We start from the raw sequence: 11014 nt of genomic DNA on the forward strand, positions 1-11014 counted from the left end.
CCCCTAACAACCGTGAGTTTAAGGGAGAATGTTCTTGATTCCTTGCATGCTCTCTTCTCGCCTCTTTAACAAAACCCATTGGATGAGAAGGTCAGAGGGGCGGGACCTCTGACCTTCTCATCCAATGGGTTTTGTTAAAGAGGCAAAACGATAGAGTTTAAGGAATCAAGGATTTCAAATGAGATTCTCCCTTGGAAATGTCTGGTTGCGAGATCCAATCATATCACCCTTTGCTACCACGAAGTTACCGATAATTGCCCTAACCAACCAGAGACAGCAACGCTACCAAGAATTGGCGAATGAGAACAAAGCAGTGGCATTGGCCAATGGGGATAGGGCTAGGGCAGGACACAGAAAAGGAGCATCTTTCCTATAACTTTTTTTTTGGACTAGTGAAATACAACTTTTTCACAGCATAGTAACCAACTTGGAAAAAATGAATTGATAAGTTGACATACTTTTATTTTTTAACCCCTCCCCTACAGATGTTGGATCTTAACTTGATTACTCTTTTGCCACTGAGAATTTTCCTGTTGCGTCAGGAAATTCAAATGAGCCTCATGATTAGTTGACTACAGCTCAGCGTTCAACACCATAGTGCCCACGAAGCTCATCACTAAGCTAAAGACCCTGGGACAAAACAACTCCCTCTGCAACTAGATCCTGGACTTCCTAACAGGCCACCCCCAGGTGGTAAAGGTTGGCAACAACACATCTGCCATGCTGATCCTCAACACTGGGGCCCTTCAGGGGTGTGTACTTAGTCCCCTCCTGTACTCCCTGTTCATCCACGACTGCGTAGCCAAACACGACTCCAACACCATCATTAAGTTTGCTGACGACACAACAGTGGTAGGCCTGATCACCGACAACGATGAGACAGCCTATAGGAAGCAGGTCAGAGAACTGGCAGTGTGGTGCCAGGACAACAACCTCTCCCTCAATGTGAGGAAGACAAAGGAGCTGATCATGGACTACAGAAAAAGGCAGGCCGAACAGGCCCCCATTAACATCAACGGGGCTGTAGTGGAGCGGGTCGAGAGTTTCAAGTTCCTTGGTGTCCACATCACGAACAATCTATCATGGTCCAAACACACCAAGACAGTTGTGAAGAGGGCACGGCAAAACCTTCCCCCCCCCCCAGGAGACTGAAAAGATTTGGCATATGTCCCCAGATCCTCAAAAAGTTAAACAGCTACACCATCGAGAGCATCCTGACCAGTTGCACCACTGCCTGGTATGGCAACTGCTCGGCATCTGACCGTACAATAAGGCGCTACAGAGGGTAGTGCGTACGGCCCAGTACATCACTGTGGCCAAGCTTCCTGTAATCCAAGACCTATATAATAGGCGGTGTCAGAGGAAAGCCCATACAATTGTCAGAGACTCCAGTCACCTAAGTCATAGACTTTTCTCTGCTACTGCACGGTAAGCGGTACCAGAGCGCCAGGTCTAGGACCAAAGGCTCCTTAACAGCTTCTACCCACAAGCCATAAGACTGCTGAACAACTAATCAAATGGTCACCGGACTATTACATTGACCCCCCCCCCTCCATTTGTTTTGTACACTGCTGCTACTCGCTGTTTATTATCTATGCATAGTCACTTCACCCCTACCTAGATGTACAAATGACCTCTAACCGGTACACCCGCACACTGACTCGGTACCGGTACTCCCTGTATATAGCCTCATTGATGTCATGTTATTGTGTTACTTTTTATTATTTTTTACTTTAGTTTATTTGGTAAAGTTTAGTTTATTTTCTTCACTCTTCTTGAACTGAACTGTTGGTTAAGGGCTTGTTGTATTCGGCACATGTGACAAATAAAGTTAGATTTGATTTGATTTTCTGACAATGAGCAGTTCTCTTTCTCCATGCGGAGGCAGTCGAGTCATTGGGATCAGGCCTGCTATCAAAATAATATTCTCTCACTCGCTCAAAACGCTAGGCCTAGGTCCTATTCCTGCAAGATTCAAATGTACAAAAATGGATCTGAAATGCCATACACATCAACAACCTTGTTTTATATAGTTTAATAACACAAGATAGATACTGGTCTCCACTAGGCTACGACATACAAGTGTGGAGTGTATCCTAAGGTTATGAATGAACAGTCAAAATTGAATTCAATCATGGCCTGGGGTAGTCTAGCAGTTAGGGCTGCTACGTTCAAAGTCCATATATAGGACTACTCTGTCGGTTCGTTTCACGCTTATGATGTACATTTAACAAAAATATAAAAGTTAGAGTTCATATAAGGAAATCAGTCAAATTAAATAAATAAATTAGGTCCTAATCTATGGATTTCACATGACTGGGAATACAGATATGCATCTGTTGGTCACAAATACTTGAACAAAAAGACTTAGACTCAGTGGACAGATAGTGTAGTTGTCATTAAGTCTGTAAAAATACGTTACCTGGTTCTATTCATTCTGCTATGGTCCATAACTCTCCTGCCTATTTCACTCATAGACTACTACCAACACCAAAGGCACGTTTGTATTGCTGTGCATGTGTGTTTCAACCCAAAAAGTCAATTTAATCATGTAGTGTGTGTTTTCATGTGCAGGTGATTAAAGGTGTGGGAGAGGCACATGGGGAAGATCTCAATTGCATACTCCATGGGTCCTCTCTCTGTAGAGAGTATGCAATTGAGATCTTCCCAGCTAACAATTCTACCTGTAATGTTCTCCTGCTTGAGTGTCCAGTTTTCCGTTAGTTAGGTGAACATTGTATGTATAGTACCAGTTAAAAGTTTGGACACACCTACCCATTCAAGAGTTTTTCTTAATTTTTTACTATTTTCTACATTGTAAAATAATAGTGAAGACATCAAAACTATGAAATAACACATATGGAATCATGTCGTAACCAAAAAAAGTGTTAAACAAATCAAAATGTATTTTATATTTGAGATTATTCAAAGTAGCCACTCTTTGCCTTGATGACAGCTTTGCACACTCTTGGCATTCTTTCAACCAGCTTCATGAGGTAGTCACCTGGAATATATTTAAATTAATTTGTAGAATTTATTTCCTTCTTAATGCATTTGAGCCAATCAGTTGTGTTGTGACAAGGTAGGGTGGTATACAGAATATAGCCTTATTTGGTCAAATTCAAAGTTCTTATTATGGCAAGAACAGCTCAAATAAGCAAAGAGAAAAGACAGTTCATCATTACTTTAAGACATGAAGGTCAGTCAATCCTGAAAATTTCAAGAACTTTCAAGAAAGTTTCTTCAAGTCCAATCGCAAAAACCATCAAGTGCTATGATGAAACTGGCTCTCACCACAGGACAAGAAGTCCCAGAGTTACCTCTGCTGCAGAGGAAAGTTAATTAGAGTTACCAGCCTCAGAAATCGGCAATTAACTTCACCTCAGATTGCAACTCATAGTGTTCAAGTAACAGACACATTCAGTCTTCCCAGCCTGGTGCAGGTCTACAATTTTGTTTCTGGTGTCCTTTGACAGCTCTTTGGTCTTGGCCATAGTGGAGTTTGGAGTGTGACTGTTTGAGGTTGTGGACAGGTGTCTTTTATACTGATAACAAGTTCAAACAGGTGCCATTAATACAGGTAAGAGGAGCCTCTTAGAGAAGAAGTTATAGGTCTGTGCGAGCCAGAAATCTTGCTTGTTTTTAGGTGACCAAATACTTATTTTCCACCATAACTTGCAAATAAATTCATTAAAAATCCTACAATGTGATTTTCTGGATTTCTTTTCTCATTTTGTCTGTCATAGTTGAAGTGTACATATGATGCAAATTACAGGCCTCTCTCATCTTTTTAAGTGGGAGAACTTGCACAATTGGTGGCTGACTAAATACTTTTTTTGCCCCACTGTACACCTTAGCCAAATACATTTAATCTCAGTTTTTCACAATTCCTGACATTTAATCCTGGTAAAAATTCCCTGTGTTAGGTCAGTTAGGATCACCACTTTCTTTTAAGAATGTGAAATGTAAGAATAATAGTAGAGAGAATGATTTATTTCAGCTTTCATCACATTCCCATTGGGTCAGAAGTTTACATAGGCTCAATTAGTATTTGGTAGCATTGTCTTTAAATTGTTTAATTTGAATCAAACGTTTCAGGTAGCCTTCCACAAGTTTCCCACAATAAGTTGCGTGAATTTTGTTCCATTCCTCCTGACAGTGCTGGTGTAACTGAGTCAGGTTTGTAGGCCTCCTTGATCGCACATGCTTTTTCAGTTCTACCCCCAAATTGTCTGAGATTGAGGTCAGGGCTTTGTGATGCCCACTCCAATACCTTGACTTGGTTGTCCTTAAGCCATTTTTCCACAACTTTGGAAGTATGCTTTGGGTCATTGTCCATTTGGAAGACCCATTTGAGACCAAGCTTTAACTTCCTGACTGATGTCTTGAGATGTTGCTTCAATATATCCACATAATTTTCCTACCTATTTTGTGAAGTGCACCAGTCCCTCCTGCAGCAAAGCACCCCCACAACATGATGCTGCCACCCCCATGCTTCACGGTTGGGATAATGTCGGAGAACCTTGGACGGCCCTCAAACCAAGGGCTCAGTTTCTTGCAGGGCAGGCGGAGTGGGAGGTGCCTGATAGAAAGCCAGACACGATCCCCAGGGATGAACACAGGGGTCGCATTGCGGGGGTGATCTGCCTGCTCCTTTTGACGGCGGACGGCTGCGGGCCGGACCCACTCATTAACCGCAGGAGCTTCGGTCTGGCCCGGGGTCCACAGAGCCAGGGCCGGCTGAAAACCCAAAACACACTAGAAGGGGGTCAACCCAGTGGAGGAATGATGTAGTGAGTTCTGGGAGCGCCCACTCTCCTTGCTGGTCCTGACAATGACTCCTCAGGAACCTCCCCAGCTCCTGGCTCATCTCCACCTGCCCGTTTGACTGAGCCCGTTATGCGGAAGTGAGGCTGTCCGTGACCCTGAGCTTCTCAATAAAGACTTTCCATACCCATGACGTGAATTGGGGACCACGGTCGGAGATAATGTCATCTGGAAAGCCATAATGCCGAAAGACCTGCTGGAAAGTGCATCAGTGACCTGGATAGCAGTAGGGAGACCAGAAAGAGGGATTAAATGATTGGATTTGGAAAATCGATCCACAAACACCAAAATGGTGATGAAACCGTCAGAGCATGTCCCTGAACACCTCGTTAACAAATGCCTGGAACACTGACGGAGCATTGGCACAGCCAAATGGCACCACCAAGTACTTGTAGTGACCAGACATCATGCTAAACGCTTTCCCCCTCCCGGATGCAGATGAGATTGTAAACACTCTGTAAGCACTCCGCAGGTCCAGTTTGGTAAAGAACCAGCCCCTTGTAGGAGTGCCTCTTGGATGTCATCTTTTCAGGATGGTCACTCCTAGTGAGAGTAGCAACAGTGCTGAAATGTCTTACCGTGGACTAACTTTTATATTTCTATATATATTTTATTTTTTTACCTCCTTTTTCTCCCCAATTTTGTGGTATCCAATTGTTAGTAGTTACTGTCTTGTCTCATCGCTACAACTCCCGTACGGGCTCGGGAGAGATGAATTTCGAGAGCCACACAACCCAACCAAGCCGCACTGCTACTTAACACAGCGCGCATCCAACCCGGAAGCCAGCCGCACCAATGTGTCGGAGGAAACACTGTACACCTAGCGACCTGGCCAGCGTGCACTGCGCCCGACCCACCACAGGAGTCGCTAGTGCGCGATGAGACAAGGATATCCCTACTGGCCAAACCCTCCCTAACCCGGATGACACTAGGCCAATTGTGCGTCACCCCTTGGACCTCCCGGTCACGGCCGGCTGCGACAGAGCCTGGGCTCAAACCCATAGTCTCTGGTGGCACAGTTAGCACCGCAATGCAGTTCCTTAGACCACTGCGCCACCCGGGAGGCCATGGACTGACTTTTAGAGATACTTTTGTAACCTTTTCCAGCTTATGCAAGGCAACAATTCTTAATCTTAAGTCTTCTGAGATCTCTTTTGTTAGAGGCATGGTTCACATCAGGCAATGCTTCTTGTGAATAGTAAACTCAAATTTTGTGAGTCTTTTTTATGGGGCTAACCAAAATATCCAATCTTGTCTCATTGATTCGACTCCAGGTTAGCTGACTCCTGACTCCAATTAGCTTTTGGAATAAGTCATTAGCCTAGGGGGTCTATTAAGGCACAAGGCAAGACCCAGATGCAGACACAGGAGGCAGATGGTTAGAGTCTTTGATATTTATTAACAATCCAAAAGAGGTAGGCAAGAGAATGGTATTGGACAGGCAAAAAGGTCAAAACCAGTTCAGAGTCCAGGAGGTACAGAGTGGCAGGCAGGCTCCAGGTCAGGCAGGCAGGAATGGAGTCCAGAAAACAGGCAAGGGTCAAAACCGGGAGGACTAGTAAAAGAGAAATAGAAAGCAGGAGCACGGGAAAACATGCTGGTTGACTTGAAAACATACAAGATGAACTGGCACAGAGAGACTGAAAACATAGGGATAAACTGGGGGAAAAAGCGACACCTGGAGGGGGTGGAGACAAACACAAGAAACAGGTGAAACAGATCAGGGCGTGACAGGTTCACATACTTTTTCCAATCTACACAGTGAATTTTTAATTGATGAATTCAATATAGACAAGACACATACAATAATTTGTGTGTTATTATTTTAAGCACACTGTGTTTGTCTATTGTTGTGACTTAGATGAAGATCAGATCAAATTGTATGTCAAATTTAACATGAACATAATAAAAACAGTTCTGTAGGTATGAGGTTTGTGCAGTAGGCCTGGTATATTTTCACAGCATATTGGCTACATGCCTGGCCTGCCAATATCGTTCTTCTCAGACAATATTATATTTCCAAACTCAAGCTTGGATCACAAAATAGATCAGTCATGATGAGCATAAACTGAAATAATTTGCAAATAATTCGCTTTTTTATTTTACTGGACTGATGGTACCGGCATCTGATGGTCATGGTGCTTTCAAGACAACTGGGAATTCAGAAAAAACTAAATCAAATCATGATGTTACTGAACTTCAGGTAGGAAAGTCGGAGCTCTAGAAAGATGCCAGAGTTTCCGAGTTGAATTAATTTTCCCTAGTCAGATCTCGTTTTTTTTCTCAGTTCCCATTTGTATTGGACGCACTGAAGGCGGAGATTTCCGAGTTCCGAGGTGTTTTTAACACGGCATTAGTCTCAGCAGAGACAAATTCCTGTTGTTCCTATGACCAGAGAAAGTGAACTACTCCTAACACGACGAGCTGCTAATAATAATATCAATACACTTGTCTACTCATTCATTGCAGCTGCAACGCGAGTGGAAGTAGAGAAGCGCGTTTTATGTTTGTAATAGCGTTGAATAAAAACTGTGTTGATAGTTCTGGATAAAACGTAGACATGAACTCACTCATAACAACAGCAGCACGTTGCTGTATTCTTTGACAGCCTCTCTCTCTGATCATGGTTTTAAAAGTTATGAAATCTCATGCAGGCTTGTATCTCATTTTGCTGTGGCCGGAGTCGTGGATGCTGTAGGGAGTCACGGTGATTTAAGCTATCCGATTGTCCAGCACAGTAGACGCAGTCGATTTAGCAGATCTCCCAGTTCGTCGGGTAGAGTTTTTCTTTTCAGACAAATCAAATGTTCAAAATGCGAACAGTTTGCCTACTTGGTGTGCAGGGCTTCTGAATCAAGTGCAGCTACCTTCAACAGTGCAACAAGAAAAAAAAGAGCGCAAGCCTTCATGCTTGTATCGTTGAATTTTCGTTGGCATTTCTACAAAAATGTCTGGCTTCAGTATTAGTCAGAAACATGTATTCCAGTGCCAAAATGGACTAAAACGTGTACATTGACAAATGTTGGGCATAAGTCAGTATATTCCAAAATAGAGATGTGAGATTTGTGTTTTGTGAGTCAATGCTAACTAGTATTAGCGCAATGAAAACCATAGACTTTCGCTAACGCTGGTTAGGAATTTACGCATCCTTCAAACTGCACACAGAGACATAAAAATGGTATCCACGATTTCATCTAACTATGGGGAAGAAGATAAAGGGCCTCATTACCAAAATCCCAAAGTATCCCTTTAACCATCATAAAGTCGATCATGTCGTTGTAACTTATTACATTGTATCATGTTGTTGTTATTAACTTGACGTTTGGTGTGATCTGAGCCTTGGTGCTTCAGTGATGATGGTCAACTTATATGGAATTATGTTAAAGACTCCAACCACCCAAACCATATACTATTTTCTCTGCTGCCGCACGGCAAGAGGTACGGTGCATCAAGTCTGACACCAACTGGCTATTGAACAGCTTCTATCCCCAAGCAATACGACTGATAAATAGCTAATAAAATAGCTACACGGACTATCTGAGTTAACCTTTATCGACCTTTTTATTTCAATTTCTCTATGCACACTCACACACACTATCACTCCAACACCTAAACAAAAACTCACTCCACCATTTGCTCACTCACACATAATATGCACATACAATTACAATGACTCTACACATCCACTCACATACAAGCTGCAGCTATTCTGTTTATCTTATATCCTGTTGCCTAGTCACCTCACCCCTATATATATATATATATATATATATATATATATATATATATATATATATATATATATATAAATATTGTATTGGAACTTACTTAAAAATATATATCTCCTGTATATGGTATGCTTACTTACTTACTTACTTAGTGTATTTGAAATTTCTTATTCTTATTTCTCATGTTTTATCTACGAATACCTTGTTATTGATTATTGCATTGAGTTTGCAAGAAAGACATTTCATTGTACTTGTTGTGCATGTGACATTAAAACTTGACATGAAAGAGCATGGAATCAACACTAGGTCATAAGTATTTTATACTTTGGGATGATTTTGGCATGAAGTGCAAAAATGCTAATATGGGCACCATTGACTAATATAGGCTGGCCTTTTTTATGCATAACGCACAATATAATGAATAGGATGTGGAAAAGAGGAGGCTGGTGGGAGGAGCTATAGGAGCTATAGGCTCATTATAATAGCTGGAATAGAATATTTGGAACGGTATCAAACACACGGAAACCACTTCTGACTCTGTTCCATTCCAGCCATTACAATGAGCCCGTCATCTTATAGCTCCTCTCAACTGCATCCTCTGATATACAGTTAATGATAGATAGCCTAAGTAACTGAAAGATTAGGCAACATATGGTGTTTTCTTCCCAATCTGTCATCAATCCTGCCACTACTCAAAGGGAATGGGTATGACTGACTTACAGTGGCTCTAGAAACTATTCTTACCTCTTGACTTCCACATTTTGTTGTGTTACAGCCCAAATTCAAAATGGATTACACACATTTTTTGTCCACCCTTCTACACACAATACCCCATAATGACAAAGTGAAAACATGTTTTTAGACATTTTTGCAAATGTATTGAAAATTAAATACTGAAATATCTCATTACACAAGTATTCACACCACATGTTAGAATCACCTTTGGCAGCGATTACAGCTGTGAGTCTTTCTGGGTAAGTCTCATAGGTTTCCACACCTGGATAGTACAATTTTTGACCATTATTCTTTAAAATCATTCAAGCTCTGTCAAATTGGTTGTTACTCATTGCGAGATAACCATTTTCAAGTCTTGCCATAGATTTCAAGCAGATTTAAGTCAAAACTGTAATTTGGCCACTCTGGAACATTCACTGTCTTCTTGGTAAGCAGCTCCAGTGTAGATTTGGCATTGTATTTTAGGTTATTGTCCTGCTGAAAGGTGAATTCATCTCCCCGTGTCTGGTGGAAAGCAGACTGAACCAGATTTTCCTCTAGCTCCATTCCATTCCATTTCTTTTTTATCCTGAAAAACATTCCAGTCCTTAATGATTATAAGCATACCCATAACATGATGCAGTCACCACTATGCTTAAAAATATGAGAATTGGTACTCAGTAATGTGTTTTATTGGATTTGCCTCAAACATAAAACATTGCATTCTGGGCAAAAAGCCACATTTTTTGCTGTAATACTTTAGTGCCTTGTTGCAAACAGGATGCATGTTTTGGAATATTTGTATTCTGTACAGGCTTTCTTCTTTTCACTCTGTCCATTTGGTTAGTATTGTGGAGTAATAACTACAATGTGATTAATCCATCCTCAGTTAAACTCTATAACTGTTTTAAAGTCACCATTGGCCTCATTGTGAAATCCCTGACCTGTTTCCTTCCTCTCCGGCAACTGAGTTAGGAAGGACACCTGTATCTTTGTACTGACTGGGTGTATTGATACACCATCCAAAGTGTAATTAATAACTTCACCATGCTCAAAGGGATATCCAATATCTGCTTTGACTTTTTATTTTTTTTGCAAGACATTGGAAAACCTCCCTGGTCTTTGTGGTTAAAACTGTGTTTGAAATTCACTGCTCAACAGAGGGACCTTAATGATAAAATGTAATGTATGTGTGGGGTAGAGAGATGAGGCTGTAACAACAAAATGTCAAGTCAACGGGTATGAATACTTTCCCGAAGGCACTATATGATAGAGAAAGTATGTCCTCCAGCATTCAACCTGTGCAGTAGCAAGACCTATAGCCACTAGAATAATCGTCTCTCCTCAAAGCTGCTGTGTGGCGGAGATACAGCGACTGTGAGAAGAGACGACTAATTCTATTTGTTTGGGAAACGCTAATCTCACCTGCCAGACTTTACATTACTTTTATGGTAAATTCAGAGACATTTGTCTGGCTCTGTGAGATAAGAACAATTATTGGAGTGGCTGCAAAGCCAATATAACAATGCAATGACATGGTTAACAGTGTTACACTAACTGTGGAATAACATCCATCACAATCTTAAACCGCTTTTATAAGGGTATGAAGATCATATGACACACTTATGACTATTGTATAAAGGAAATTCAAACCTCATACTTTAAATGTGTTGTAGGAGAAGCCTTGCATACATACTATGCAACATTAGCAGAAACCTTCACTCTGCCTTGGGGCAACGTTCCTT

The sequence above is a fragment of the Oncorhynchus gorbuscha genome, linkage group LG09 (assembly GCF_021184085.1).
Source record: "Oncorhynchus gorbuscha isolate QuinsamMale2020 ecotype Even-year linkage group LG09, OgorEven_v1.0, whole genome shotgun sequence".
NCBI lineage: Eukaryota > Metazoa > Chordata > Actinopteri > Salmoniformes > Salmonidae > Oncorhynchus > Oncorhynchus gorbuscha.